Genomic DNA, 15281 nt, shown 5'->3' with positions numbered 1-15281 from the left:
AAGTATCCCACGGGCTTAGAAAGAAGCAGGAAAACTTCCCGCCAACAGCATTTCTGTATCCACAAGTCTACAAAATCATGGAGAAAATGTACTCTCATTATTTTTTAGATATTTCATGTAACATAAGAACTTGGGGAACCAAGGAAACTGTTAGCAAACAAGAAGAAGTGTTTTTCCCTAAATTCAAAGCATTATTTAGGCTTGAAACATATTCCCAAAGGATGCTGAGGAGATGAAAAGTAAAAATGTCCAAAAAAGCATTTGAAAAATTCATCACAAATAATGCATCATATACTATAAAAGACAATGTCTGAAATCTTCAATTTATCGGGTCCTCAAAAATCCAACAATGAGTCAATGCTGGGAAGTGACTCAAGGGTAAGAATCACTGTATATGCTCTGATGTTTTGACTTCTTTCTTTAGTATCTGCTACTATTATTCTCATTCTTTGATTCAACATGGTTTTATGAGCTTTACGCTAACTCAGTATAACTTCTCTTGCTTTTCTTAAACTGAGAATGACTTCCTAAAGCTTCTTATTTGCATTTATACAGACAGCATGCTTTCTTCTGAATGCTTACACAATGCTATTATTAACTAACTGGGATGTTTAAAAAACATAATAAAAATTAAATGGATGTAATTGACCTTAAACAATTTTTCTGCCATGTAAATTCGGATTTGACAAGTAATCTTATCTCATTGCATGTATTCATATTCAGACTCCTGTATATTCTCTTCTACTGGCCCAAGTCAGCATCTTTTCTTCAATTACATATTGCTTTTTTAATCTTCGCTGCTCCAAATATTACTATTTGTATATCACTCTGAATATGCTCAACTCTCAACAGACAAGAAGAAAGAAAGAAGCTGTATAATACAATGCAAAGGAAGTTTTACAGGAACCGCTGGAAGACCACTGAGGTAACATAAGAATAAGAAAACTCCTAAGTTTTGAAGGAACTCAGGTGCCAATGGTTCACATGCTGACAAAGCAGGAGACAAATCAAGAAAGATGAAGACAGTCAAAAGGTCTTAAAAAATAAATAAGATTAAGTTCCTTTGAGAATTTTCATCATTGTCAAGTAGCCAAGAAGTCACTACTGATTTTGGAAAAGAGAGTTACCAAAAGCAGATACTGCAGTATATCAGAAAGTAATGAAATAGAGGTAGTTGGAATTAAAAACTCTTTTGATGCAGTAGGCATTGGGAAAGAATGAGCATATACAGTCTTAAAAGTTGAAGACAACCAACACAAACCCTAAAACATCCCAGGGAATAAAGAATTTCTGAATGGGAACTGCAATTACCCATTACTGCAATAATGTTCCTGTTCTGTTCAGAAAAGTAGGGGGCTTTTTTTGAGTGGGGAATGAGGGAGAGAACAAGAGACCGCTGCTCACTCTGCCACCACATAGGTCTTGCCACCTTAAATTGGGATTTTCACACAAACACTACAATAATTTGGCTTCTAAAAATATACATATACCCACATATCTATCTATATATGTACACATCTTGAAACTACTTGGATGACATTTCTACAGTCAATTTTGGGGCCACTACTGCAACTTTTCTTTCAGACAACACTAATTAGGAACAAGCTTCACACCTTGAAACGCAATAGAATTGTCATCAAATTCAGAGTAAATTTGAAAGCCCTTTCTTCTTTCAGTGACAATAACTTAACCACTAACATTCTATATGCCTTCAGCCCAGTGGGTTTAGACTTATGATCTGTAAAATAAAATCACAGAGAGTTCAATTAAAGCCTATTGTCTAATTTTTATCTACTTTTTTACTATCAGCAATATATAAGAAAATACAGTTCCCAAAGCTTGATGGCTCCAATTCTGGTTTCTTTTACCAATTCAAAATGCAGACACAGTGTTTGCTAATCAAGAGAACAGTGGTCTATACCTAAGTATCAACAAAGCAGCTACTGTAAAGCACTCTGCTTCCTGCAACATGATATTTGCATTAAAGCACCTTCTGCTGCTCTGAACTATTATCAGGCATTATACTAATAGCACTTTGTATGGCTGATCTTGAATTAAATTAGTAATGTAGGAGTATCACTTAGACTCTCAAAGGGGTGGGGAAATGGTTTTCCTGCTCTTTGGACATGTAGTTTTAAAATATCTTTCTGGAAATAATGAAGAGAGGATGATACAGAGAGAGCACCCCAACTCTCTTCTTGGGGACCATATTCAATGCCTGGGGCAGGAGCATAACATAAATGCTTTCTAACTTCTCTGGGCTTATAGATGTTGCCAAGTCAGCCCTGGAAAATACTAGGATAACACACTATGCCTCCCTTGCTCTCTGTCTGCCCCTCCATTCCCCTGTCCTTGTGCAGGTGGGTCTGTATGAGTGTGGCAGGTGAATGCACCACTATCAGAGTGGACTGCTGGGGTCATTGATGGTCCCACAACTACCAGAACTTGTCTGTAAAAATCACAGTGCTAACAGTTGGACAGCTTTCTAGAGTATTCATAATTTCTTGGTTTCTGGATACTAACGTATCCAGTAAATTACAAATTAAAACAGTACTGTCACTCTAAAAGGTGTAGTTAGTTGGTGTTTTATAGTGAGTTGTCACTATTATTTTTCATGATGAGTCAAGTCAGGCAAAAGTATAAATTACAAAGAGAGTGGAGGATTTTAAAAGCAAGGTGGGTAATAAATGGTTATTATATTTGCCTGAGTACAACAGAGAATTTATAATCAGAACAATTAGCTCTGTCTTCTCCACTAAAATGTTGCTTCCCTCTTTTCCCTGGCCTTCTCCTATTTCACTGTTCCCAAGCTCACAAATATTGATGTAATGTGTGGTTTTGGCTCCCACAGTAAAAACTCCTAGAAGTAAAAAGAAAAAGGTTAGTCCCACACAGCATCTCTTGTACCAGTACAACACCAGAACCAGTGAGCTTAGCTAAAAGACAGAACAAAAACCATTACATCATTGAAAAAGGTAAAAGGACTTCAGTCTGCAGTAGAATCCAGCCTAGGTAATTTAGGTGGCTTATCTTACACCACACTGAGCAAAAATGAAGGAGCATCTCCCAGAATACAATCAGGCACATGGACAAGAAAGCAGTTGGGAATAGTCAGCATGGATTCATTCACCAAGGGGAAGTCATGTTCGACCAACTTCTGATGAAATGACTGGCCTGATAGATGAAGCAACAAAGGTGGATATTGTTCACCTTGCCTATAGTAAGGCTTTCAGCACTATCCCTTAAGATCCTCCTAGAGAAGCTGATGAAGTATAGGCTGGATGAGCAGACTGTGAGGTGCACTGAAAACTGGTTGCATGGCTGGGCCCAGAGGGTGGTGATTAGTGGCACAGAGCATGGCTGAAGGCCAGTAACTAGCAGTGTACTCCATGAGACAATACTGTATCCAGGTCTGTTTAATGATCTGGATGATGTGGCAGAGTGTATCCTCTGTAGGTTTACTGATGATAGAAAACTGGGAAGGAGTGGCTGATACATCCTAGGGTCACACAGCCATCCAAAGGGACTTCAACAGGCTAGAGAAATAAGCTGACTGTAACTCATTAAGTTCAACAAGGAGAAATCCCAAGTCCTGCACCTGGGAAGGAAAAACCCAGGCATCAGTGCACCCTGGGGGCCACCCAGCTGGAAAGGAACTTGGCAGAAAAAGACCTGGGGCGCTGCTACACAATAGATGGAGCATAAGCCAGCTCCATGCCCTTGCAGCAAAGTAGGCCAGTGGCATCCTGGGCTGCAGGTCCAGGGAGTGAACCTGCCCCACTACTCAGCCCTGGTGAGGCCTCTGGAGTGATGTGTCCGGTTCTGGGTTCCTCAGTACAAGAGAGACATGGACATACTGTAGACATTCCAGTGAAGGGACTGGAGTATGTGATATGTGAGGAGAGCCTGAGGGACCTACAACTCTTTAGCCAGGAGAAGGTTCAGAGGGATCTTATATATGTAAATCCCTGAAGGGAAGGTGCAGAGATGACAGAGACAGGTTCTCTCCAGTGGTGCCCAGTGAAAAGTTAGGAGGTAATGGGCACAAACTGAAACACAAGAGGCTCTCTGTGAGTATCAGGAAACAGTGTTTTATAGTGAGGGTCACTGAGCACTGGCACAGGTTGCTCACAGCAGTTGTGAAGTCTCTGTCCTTGGAGATACTGAAAAGCCACCTACACATGGTCCTGGGCAGCCTGGACTAGGTGGCCCTGCTTCAACAAAGGTGGTGGACCAGATGACTTTCAGAGTTCCCTTCCAAACTCCAAATAACTCCATGATTCTGTGAAAACAGAATCTAGGTAAATTAAGTCATCCAGCTACGTGTCCAGCTTTGAACTGCAAAAGTATCCAGCAAAGGTTGCTTTGTCAGAAATCCAGTTTCCCAAATTGACCCATGTATTCAATATCAACCAACTGCTAACAGAACATTATTCCTGCAGAAGTATAACTTTATATAAAGAGACAGTTACAAGAAGCAGGGTAGGAAAGTTCCATGAATTTGGACCGAAGAATTAGAAATTTATTTTAAATCAGCATTTAAATATAACAAAACCAATAAACCATTCTTGTAAATGTAAACTGGAAACTGCTATATATAGTTCAAGGCCTGCATGTTTCTTTAAAGTCCTTATATAAAGATTTGTTGAGCACGTTACTTCACACTGCTGTGCCCTTAGCTCTGGTCTCACCAGCTCATTACATCTATCAGATGGGATGGCTTCTGTGCTTTAAGGAAAACATGTAGTTATATATTTAATGGCATCAGGTGCAAAGTTACACAAAATAAACCAGTAAAGGACTATTTATTTTTTTGTCTGTAATAACAGATTCTTGTTTAAACATCGTTCAGCCGCCTGAAGCCAGGGATCCTTGTTCACTAGAAACAGGAAATTTTTTGCAAAGTTTACACCAGTTACTTTATTTATGAAATTATTTGGTAAATGGGAACTGCAGTGAGGGGTACTTTCTGAGGTTTATCTAGGTATTTTAACCACTTTTAAAGCACAAAGAGAAAGAAATGTCAGAGAATAGGTTAAGTGTAAAAGTGCAGGAAGAATGAAATCTGGCAATCCTCAGTGCTTATTCTCCACACATCCTAAATGGTTCACCAGTGAAAAAGAGAAATTTTCTGCAATCTGTTTTTGAAAAATTTCTGCTAAGCATGAAATGTGTGGAAAACAAGCTCCAGGAAAATGTAACTAGAATCAAAATGTGCAATATAGTCCAGAATGGTCACATTTTTAAGTATCCCCTTTTTTTCCCTCTTCTGAAAAGTGTTCAACTTCCTTGTAACAGATCAATCTCAAGCAACTTATCTATGGATTTTTAGCATCACAGCTGAAATGCTTTATTGCTTTTTCATAATGAAACTTAAAACTTCAACATCTCCAGACACTCCAGGGAAAAGCAGTCAGTGCATCAAGTCAGATACAGGGAGCTTAAAACTTGGAAGTCGCACCCAAAGAGCTCTCAGCTTCATTACATTTTCTTGTCACTGTCAGAGGATGGGGGTGGGGGGAAATGAGCAAGTGCTAAATGGAGGAAAAAACCCTAAATGCATCACAAGTGCACACTAATTGCTTTTGTCTAATTTTTCTTTTCCTCAGCATATTAATTTGCTATTTCAGTTTTTGTCTTACTTCTAAGCTGCCTGAATATAGGAAAAAGAAAAAAAAATCAACCAAAAAAACCACCAACCTTGAGTGGAAAATTGGACAAAATGGAATTCAAAGCACTTCCCCTCTCTTTCTGTGGTTTGGGTATTGCTCAGGCTGGGAGCATCAAAAAGCCTCCATCACTTAGAGGCTAATCACCATCTGTATGAAACAGCAGATAGTTCACGACCAAGGAAAAACTAAATCCATTCCAAGAGTTAGCTACTTGTGCAAAGCTGAGTCATGCCGGTGAAGCCAGCACAGGAACCTGAGCCATTTCCAGCCATGGTCTACCTCCCGGAGACAAGAGGCCCCAGGACCTTTGCAGATCACTGCAGGACGTGTCAGCCCTGCTCTGCACTGCCAGCAGGGCAAGGGGAATGTCTGGATATGCCATTCCCCCCTGAAACAGCGCCGTGCACTGACCCTTCTGATAACACCAAGGGCAAAATTTAAAATACAATGCCTCTGAGACTGGGATTCAGCTCACAGAGGAAAGTACTTAAAATAGACTTCTGCAAATGTGTTTGAACTCCTAGTATCTTCAGTATATACTGTTAACAACATCAGCACGCAACTGGAATGCACAGGAAATTTCAAAACATACCCAAACCCAGGAGATTCTTGCAGATCTAAAGGATAAAAACCAGAAATGTTCCAAACACAAGCCCATTCCTTTCATGTCCCTGTGGTTTATTAAAGGGAGAAGTCAAGCTAGAGTGTCTCCCTTCAAGGGAACAACAACACAGATTATATATAGACATTTACTCAAAATATATTTTTACAAAGGAAAAAAATTGCAGATAGCTGTGCTCCAGAGTATTCCTACAGAGCAAACCAGAAAGATTAATCTATCCAGGCTACAAACAAGGCAATGTTTGGCTTAGCAATAGCTGAAACCAGGGGAAGTCACCTGAAGTTTGGATCTTTGAAGGTAGTTGCTGACCCCATGATCCTAGGAGACTATCAACACAGGAGTAGCAAGATGATTTTGCCAAACTGAAGTAAGAAAGACAGTGAAAGAAAAGCAGCAGAAAGAACAGAAAATGTTTGTGTAACTTTTAGGTGAGCAGCCCTTTGGCAAAAAACTAAGCCAGACTGAGGCAGAAGAGCATCTGAAAGAGGCTTGAGGCTATCAGCTAAGAAACCATCTCCTGATGTCCACTCAGATGGAACTGCAGTAAATTGGATTTTGTAAACATGCAAGACAGCAACAGAGAAATACCTCCACTAGCATTCATAAGCTTTCTGCATTTAAATAAAGCTCAAGTCCCTGAACTTTGGACAGATCAAGAGTCAGTAACAAAATTGATGTTAGATTATTTAAATTAAAAAAAAAAAAACAAACAAAAAAACCCCACCAAGTTTTAGGATAATTATTCCCAGCTTTAGGAATATCACTCTTTGTCTGTAATATTTGAAAAGACAGAATACTGGAGTGCCCAAACCTGAAGATGAAGGGTTTTAAACTCTTTTGGGAAAAGGCTCTTCTCATTTCTTCCTGATGTGGCTTGAGGGAGGTTAAGCAGTTCTCACATTCCCTGAAATTTTTGTAGTCCCTGAAGAAAAGACTCAACAACAACTCTGAAAAAATCAGAGTGGCAAGAAAGGAAGCAAAATATGTCCAAGTCCAGAGAAATTAAACTGTCTCTGAAACACACTGCAAAACTCTGGCAATGCATTCTGTCTCCCAAGCCCAAAGTGAATATTAAAAGTTAGTTCCCTCAAATCAATTAGAAGCAGATAATCTCCATGATGAGCACAGAGCTGACTGATGTCAGAAGCAGCAGGACTGAAATAAACTGCTAGAAGCAATATGCCTTTCAGGACTGGTTGCAATATTCAACTTGAAATCCTGACACATTGTAAGAATTAGGCTTCCAGTACAACTGGGCCACCTCCCATTAAAAACAGCAGCTGTACAAGAGGATTCAAAGGTGAAAATAATTAGTTTATCCTTTGAGCTGGTTCCACATAAATTATATGCCAATATACTTTACATCCCCAACCAAGACACAGGATATGCAACATTCAGAACTATGGATAGGAAATAAGGTAATCAGAGGTCTGTAAGAAAACAATATAAACTAGAAGAAAACAATATACTTTAACCACGTTTGAAGCACAGTTGCTCCAATAGAATATTTGGCTTCACTAACCTATAAAAAACCTAACCATCTCAAAATAATATGTCCAAGGAAAATCAGCATGTATAAATATTTAGTTTTTTCAAAATCTATCCAAATTTACAGAATATCAATAAAACCACAGACATCTGCATAAAGATTTTTTGTTGTTGTTTAAAAATATATTAAGCTAATCCCCTGTTTTTCAGTCCAAGTGAACTTGTAAGTCTGACCAAAGAAGTGGAAATCAGAGAAAAAACAATTTAATTTTTTGTAACAAAAATATATTCAGGGACTAACTTTAACAAAATGCCATTCATGTTTTCGTTGGGTTTTTTTTAACATAATACTTTAAAAAAATTAACCCATAAAGGGATTAATTAATTAAAGGGATTCATTTGAACAAAATTAAGTACTTCTGTTCAGAAAAGCTAAAACATCAGGCTGATCCATAAAAATGTTTAATGCTGTCATTGAACTGAAAGACCAATTATTTTATTCACCATCATGCAATGAGATGAAAAACTAAGGGATGTATAAAAGTAAGAAGGAATAAGAAGAATTTGTAATATGAAAAAAAGTTTAATAGATAATAAGCAGCTTATTATTCTCCAACAAAATTTTGTGGTGTGATTCCTAAACTGGAAGAGAAGTGTAAAGCAGCAATACAGAAATTTTTGCAGACAGCACAAAATTTTGATTACTTAGTTCCCCCCCTTGATCTCCAAGGCACTTCAAAGTGAGCCAAGCAATGTATTAAGTAGAAAGTACAGTAACTTGAAAAATTTCAGTACTAGTAAAAACAAAGAAATACATACCACAGAAGAATAGGTGAAATACTTATGAATTACAGACAGCTCCAAATTAATAGAAGAAGGATCTTATCAATGTAGGGGACACAAAAATGCACAATATGCCACTGCAGAAAACAGACAAAACATGGGATCCATAAGGAAAGTAAATGAGTGTTAATTTATAAAATAATTCCAAGTGTCTGTGACTTGGGCTTCCCTGAGTGTCAAGCATGTCACTTCACTTACAAGATGATGCTGCAGAATAACAATCAGGACAACAGCAAGAATAGGTAAGAGTACAGAAGAATGTTGACAAAGATTATTTACCTTGGAAAAGAGTCAAATCAAATGGAGGTAATAAAAAATATAAAATAATAAAGCCAGATAGTTTATAAGTTTCTACTGCCTTTGCATCATAACACTAGGTGAGAAAACTTTATTAAAGCCCAGCACTTTAAAAGTTCTCCAAGGAAGTATTTTTTTCGCACAATAAATAATCAAGACTCTGTGGTCTATATGGTCTAAAGCATTGCTAAAACCAATAAATCAGCAAAAATCTATTATGTTAGAAATTTCTGCAAGCATATCCAGAATCCTAGTAATCAGTGTTATTAGCTGGAACATAAAGTCTCCTTTCCAGCCAGTTTCTAATTACTGAAAATCGCAGTAGGCTTTCCAGGATAGCAGATCTGCCTACTGCAGCTTCCTCCCTCTCAAGATGACAACTTTCAGAAGATGCATATTCAACAAAAAGCACTTGATTCAGCACCTGATTCAGAAAGCTGAAAGCAAGTGCCTACATTTTAGGTGCCCGGTATGACAAAGCTCCTATTGTAGCTAAGGGAGAATTAGTTAATAATCAGTGGAGTCTAAACTGAACAGAGCAATTACAGAAATCTGCTTTAAAGACCTATTAATTTTCTTTTAGATACCTACGTTTAGGGGCCTATAAACCCAACACTGAGTCCCACACAGAAGTTAGGAGAAGCTGAATCCGCACCCTGAATATCACATAGTATGTTAACTCCCATATTCCTGGGGGACACCTTCCAGAATGACAGTGAAATTATTTCCTCTGTTACTCTTAAATGCAATTAGATAAAGCCAGCTATATAAAGTACTGCCTGAAAGCCAGTATTTTCCCATAAAATTACTATTTTCCACCATATTTACCATCAAAAAAACCATAATTGATTTAAAAGTTTCAAACAAAAGTTTGGATGGATTAAAATACAGGTGCTATCACATGATGCCTGTGCATTTAACATGAGACTCCAGCATAGGTTTATAGTAACACAGGGAATTTTGTACAACCATGTGGATCAACTACTTTGTACAACCATGTGGATCAACTACAGCATGCTTAACATCTACAGATTTTTTTTGCTCAGCAATTTGCATCAGTTCTTCATCATCAAAAGCAATGCAGAGGTAGAAACTTAGGCCCAAAGTTCACCTAAGATAATTTCCTTTGAAATCACAATCCATAATCACCTTTGTTGCCTTGAGGAACTTCGTTATCTGAAAATGCCTGTTCAAGAATCCTTTTAGTATTTAAAAATCCCATTCCTTATACCTGTTAGAACAAAAGCACACCATCACTGCTCTAAAAGCCCATGCTTGCAAGCCAGAGAACGCTCTTCAGCCTCATTTAGTCTCAAGCCTTGTTTTGAGAACAATAAAGAGGTTTTGCTAAATGCACTCTAGGTGCATCTTCCATCCCTGCAAACCAAAATGCACAAGGAATTACAGCTCTCAGCAGAATTGGTCACTGCCCCATCTGCTTCTGTGCAATAAGGGTGGGAGACTGATTCATCCTGGAAGCCTCCCCAAAGAGGTAACATGCTGAGCAACTACACTCCTCTGGCTGTGCTGAGACAACATAAAACACCCTCTGAGGCAGAAGCAAAATGCTGGGGCAAAACTTGTTCAGCAGAGTACCCAATATCATTATGAGGAGCCAGGCCTCACCCACACCACTGAACTCAGCCCATGGGCTGAGCAAAACCCCCCATGAGTTCCTGATGTGGCTGATGGAGAGGGTGGTGCAAATGTCTCACAGGCTGAATTGGCTGCTTGAACCTCTTCTCTCTCTTCCCACAGACTTGGGAGACTGGTACCTAACAAGGCAATAGGAAGAACCTGGCCTTGAGTGTCTTATGTCAAGGCTCTGAAGTCGAGGGACACCTTTCCTTCTAGGTTACCTATTAACCTCTAGGTAAGGATGCTCAGAACTACAAAACACCTATAATGTCTTAAAAGGCAAGCTTGTGCACTAGAAACCAATTGCTAGAAGTGAGTTGATTGTTCATTGAAAGGTAATATCATCAGCAATAAGAAAAAAATGAAACAAATGAGCTGATTTAAGTTTATCAGCTTTGCATTTTAATTAGTAGATATTATGTACCTCAACTTTCCCTTTAACCTTAACTTGTTTGCAGAAAGATAGGAAGAGTAATTCCAGTGAACAAACAGTGGTATTTAGTTACATAAAATATTCTGCAAGCTTGTGCATTACAAATAAACTCAACTTTAAATCTGTGTGTTATGACTAATTTTAGGACTTGAGTTTTATCCAAAAAAAGAGCATGGAAAAACTTGACACACACACCTCTGCCTTCAAACAGACAAACTAGAAAGGGCAAAAGACAGCAAAACAGTAACTTCTACAAGTTGGGGGTGGGAAATTGAGGGGAGAGGGTGGGATTTAAGTGAAATGACAAAACAATTTTTAAACAAAAAATTAAAATAATTTTTTTAATATAAATTTTTAAAGGTGTGTTTTCTGGAAAAATTGTCATTTGTTGTATATTTCATCTGCATCAGTTTGTGTTAAAAACATTATCTACTGGGACAAAGAAACGAGGAGTACAATAACTTGAGAAGGCTAAAGTTAAAGATTATTTTTTGCTTTTTTTAACAAAGAGAATGCTTACAGATCACTTAAAACAAATAAAAATGCTCACCATTTTAAGAGAGGCAGAATTATCTTTTTAAGATGGAAGAAAATAAAAAAGCAAAAAGAAATGTTTCCTTTTATTTATAAGGAGTATTGCTGGAGATCTAACCACCCACTCCACCCCCAGTCCCCGAGTCCAACCCAGTGCAGGCAAGGTCAGAGATGTCTCACTTCACGAAGCTGCGTTGCTGGGAGACTGGGTTAGGCAAACACAAAGAAAGAAGCCAAAAGATTAAGCAAGATGACGACTATTAACATATTTCACAGTCAAATCAGATGACTCTTCAATCCAGGAGAGCTTTACATCCAAATAATTTTTCAAAATTAATTTGAAGGCTCCTTAGAGAAAACACTGTTTGCTCTAAAGTACTCAGGACATGAAAATAAACAGTGTCTCTGAAGCTGTTAAAGCTGTAGCCAGAGATTTCTTTTTTCACTACTGTCTTCCCCAGAAGTCTTGATACTAGAAGCAAAACATGCTTTTGATGAAGAATGAGATGCTGAATGGGCCTAAAGGATTATAAAGGATACCAAAACACCAAATACTGAATGAGTCCAAAAAAACCCAAATAAAACAAAAAACCAGGGAAAAGCCCAAGTATCTTACTTTTCTGAATAAGCAGAACTTCTAGGCAACAGAAAGAACCTTTCCAAAAGACAGGCTGGTACCTTACACAGCCACCACTTCATCTGAGACCTTCCATCAAAGCAGTGTTTTTAATTGTGTTCTTAGTTCATAGAGCAGCTTAGATTGACACAACACGCTGGACTGTCATGGCCAACACAAGCACATCTTTGAACTGCTCTGACTGCTCATGCAGCTGCCTGGGAAGTACCACAGCAAGCAAGAACTATGAGACTCTCATGAGGCCTGCATTTGACTGCTTTGGAGAGGAAAAAACAAGACTGGTAAAATGGACTAATAATGTTCACCCGTGGAATTAAAAACATCAGGAAAATGAAAAAGCAACATTTTAACAGAGAAAAAAGGGACATGCAGGTTAAGAAAAATGATGCCATTACAGTCAGTGGGACATCTCCAGACCTTCAAAAGGATAACTTCACCCATGGTCTTCTTCATAACTAGTTCATGTTCAAAATTTTTTTCCAGATGTTAAGCATCAGCAGAGGAATTGTGTCAGACATTATCACTTGGTTATAACAGGCAGCTGAACAATAAATGGAAGACCATTTGTGTATGTAAAACACACCTGTGAACTTGCAGGAATGGGGATTTATGAACACGTTTTTTACAGCATTATCAGAGCCAAGGTGCAACTGTAGGGACAGCTTTTCCATGTGACTTGGAAACATATATAGGTATGATTGGCAGTGGAAAAAATAAAATGCATTTCAATATGAGAGGAAATAAAAAATGTTTTGATTAAGAAAATTAAAACAAAAACACAATTACATTTGATTTAATTCAGCATGTCACCTCAGAGAGAAACTACAGCACAAACCCAAGCTGTACTAATAAGTATTAAGAAAGTACTAATACTGAATTTTCTTGTATTTTTAAGGCCTTGTATCATCATCTTTTGAAGCAATTGTCATCTGACATTTCTTCTCACTGAAATAAAATGTTCTATAGCTGATGTGGCATTGTTCTCATATGTTAAACCATTTCCAAAAAAAGACATTTTATTTCCAAACAGAGGAAAATAAGCAATTGAGAGGATTCTTGATTTTCTTAGTAACAGTCTATCCGCAGCTTTCAAAAACAGTATTTAAATTTTTCCATACCGTGAAGCTGTTGTTGACATTTTTTGTGCTTGATTCAGCTACACTGGCATCTGACAGGTCAACTTCATCAAATATTAGAGACTGTGAAGGGAAAAGAACATAGAAGTATTAAATTAAGTATGAGTCCAGTTTCAGGTAGGCTTACAAAATGTGCTTTAATGTCATTGTGTCTATGAAAACAAAAATAAAAATAGAAAATAAAAGTAGTGGAAAAAATAGAACACACTGATGATGTGATAAAATTTCATAGCTGGCCCCTAAACACAGTTCTACTTGCTATCTAAGTGGTACATGATTATATCTAAATGCCCCATAATTACATTGCTTTAAAATGTCTTTTAAAATAAGGGGTTTTTTTTACACAGATGAAGCTTTAGAGTGTCTACTGTGTAGTATAAATGTGGTGTCAGAGGAGAGAGATTCACACACAGCAAAATGTAAACTAATTATTTAGTTTTAGGATGGAACTCTAAAGTCATGTAGCTATGATATAGTATCCGTATGAGAAGATGTATCTCAGAGACCTGAAGAGATCCCTTCCACTCCTTTGTTTGATGTTCCAACAAGAGAAATACACGTCTACTCTAAATGCTCCAGCCTCTGGCAAAGGATCAGTTAAGTTCTGTTATGCTCATGATGGTTTTGTAGCACAGAAGAACAGCCTAACAAAAATACCTATTTTTTTAGTCCTACCGTGTTTTTCCTCTTCCATGCCACAGGAAGGAGAATCAATGTTGGGGGAGTTTCAGCATGTCTGGATTCAGCATTAGAGTATTGGCACAATTTGCCTACTCATAACACCTTCTTCTCCCATCTTTACCATAGAATCACAGAATGGTTTTAGTTGGAAGGGACCCTAAAGATCATCTAGCTCCAAACCCCCTGCCATGGTCCAAGTTGCTCAGAGCTCCATCCAACCTGGCCTTGAATGTTTCCAGGGGTGGGGTATTCACAGCTTCTCTGAGCAGCCTGTGTCAGTGTCTCACCACCCTCACAGTAAAGAGTATCTTCCTACCTAATATCCAAATCTCTCCTCTTTCAGCTAAAAGTCATTCCCCCTATGTCCTACCACTACATGCCCTTGTAAAAAGCCCCTCTCCAGCTCCCTTGGCCTGTTTTTAGGTACTAGAAGGCTGCCATAAGGTCCCAGATCTCTCAGCCTGTCTTCATAAGAGAGGTGCTCCAGCCGGCTGATCATCTTTGTGCTCCTCCTCTGGACATTCTACAACAGTTCTGTGGCTCCCAAGATGGCAAGGGCACAGACCTTGTTGGGGTGAGACCAACATAGATCCAAAGGTGTGCAAATACCCCATATTCCTCATCTAACATGGTAGGCTCACATTTTCAAAACATCTCAGCATCATATTTGTGATTTGAGGTTGCCCTCCTCAGATCTCTTATTTGCCATGTTTATCCTTTATGTAAACTGCTCACGGTAGCACCAAGTGCAGAGAGGTTTAACAACAGAGGTACTGTAGTGCTGGGCTCCCTGGAGCGATGGTGCTTTCCTTGATTCATTATAGCCACACAACTGTGCACTGTGCAGCTACAGTCTTACAGTCCCAGAGAGATCTCTGTGCCTTTACTAAGAGTTTTGTTGAGAAAACCAAGCTATGGAAGATGATGAAGACCTGAAGCACCTCACCTACGCCTCCCATGAGATGCTACAACCCCACAGGGTAAAGGAAAGTAACACCCACAGCTATGAAACAGCACAGTCTGAGTCAGCCCAACAAGACAAAATGCTCTTGGCCCTGGCCTTGGGGGAGAGGAAGGAAAAACCTTTCAAAGAGAAGACAAGTATTCCTCACTGCCCATCCCCAATTCTCCCACCAAAAAATTCAGTTGAAGGGAAACAGCTTTTTCCCTTATATATCAGTTTTGGCAGAAAATCAGCCTATCTTGATTTCACATAACTATTTCTATGGGCATCAGAGCAGAAGAGTTTTAAGAGAATTTGGTCTTAGGGATAACTTCTAAGCATTATCCAGTTTTTACT

At 38.5% G+C, this 15281-nt stretch overlaps 1 protein-coding gene across 2 annotated transcripts in view; it reads right to left on the bottom strand.

The window, feature by feature from the left end:
- DGKH (diacylglycerol kinase eta) overlaps positions 1–15281 on the bottom strand; it is a 74282-nt gene that overhangs the window by 58604 nt on the left and 397 nt on the right. For both annotated transcript variants that reach the window (XM_008633144.2, XM_017733573.1), the window contains exon 2: positions 13283–13363. The gene's annotated coding sequence lies outside the window, so the exon portion shown is untranslated. The remainder of the gene's footprint in view (positions 1–13282; positions 13364–15281) is intronic.

This window comes from Corvus brachyrhynchos, unplaced genomic scaffold (assembly GCF_000691975.1).
Source record: "Corvus brachyrhynchos isolate BGI_N302 unplaced genomic scaffold, ASM69197v1 scaffold202, whole genome shotgun sequence".
NCBI lineage: Eukaryota > Metazoa > Chordata > Aves > Passeriformes > Corvidae > Corvus > Corvus brachyrhynchos.
The sequence above is the reverse complement of the archived record's forward strand: the minus strand, read 5'-3'. Positions and strand labels throughout refer to the sequence as shown.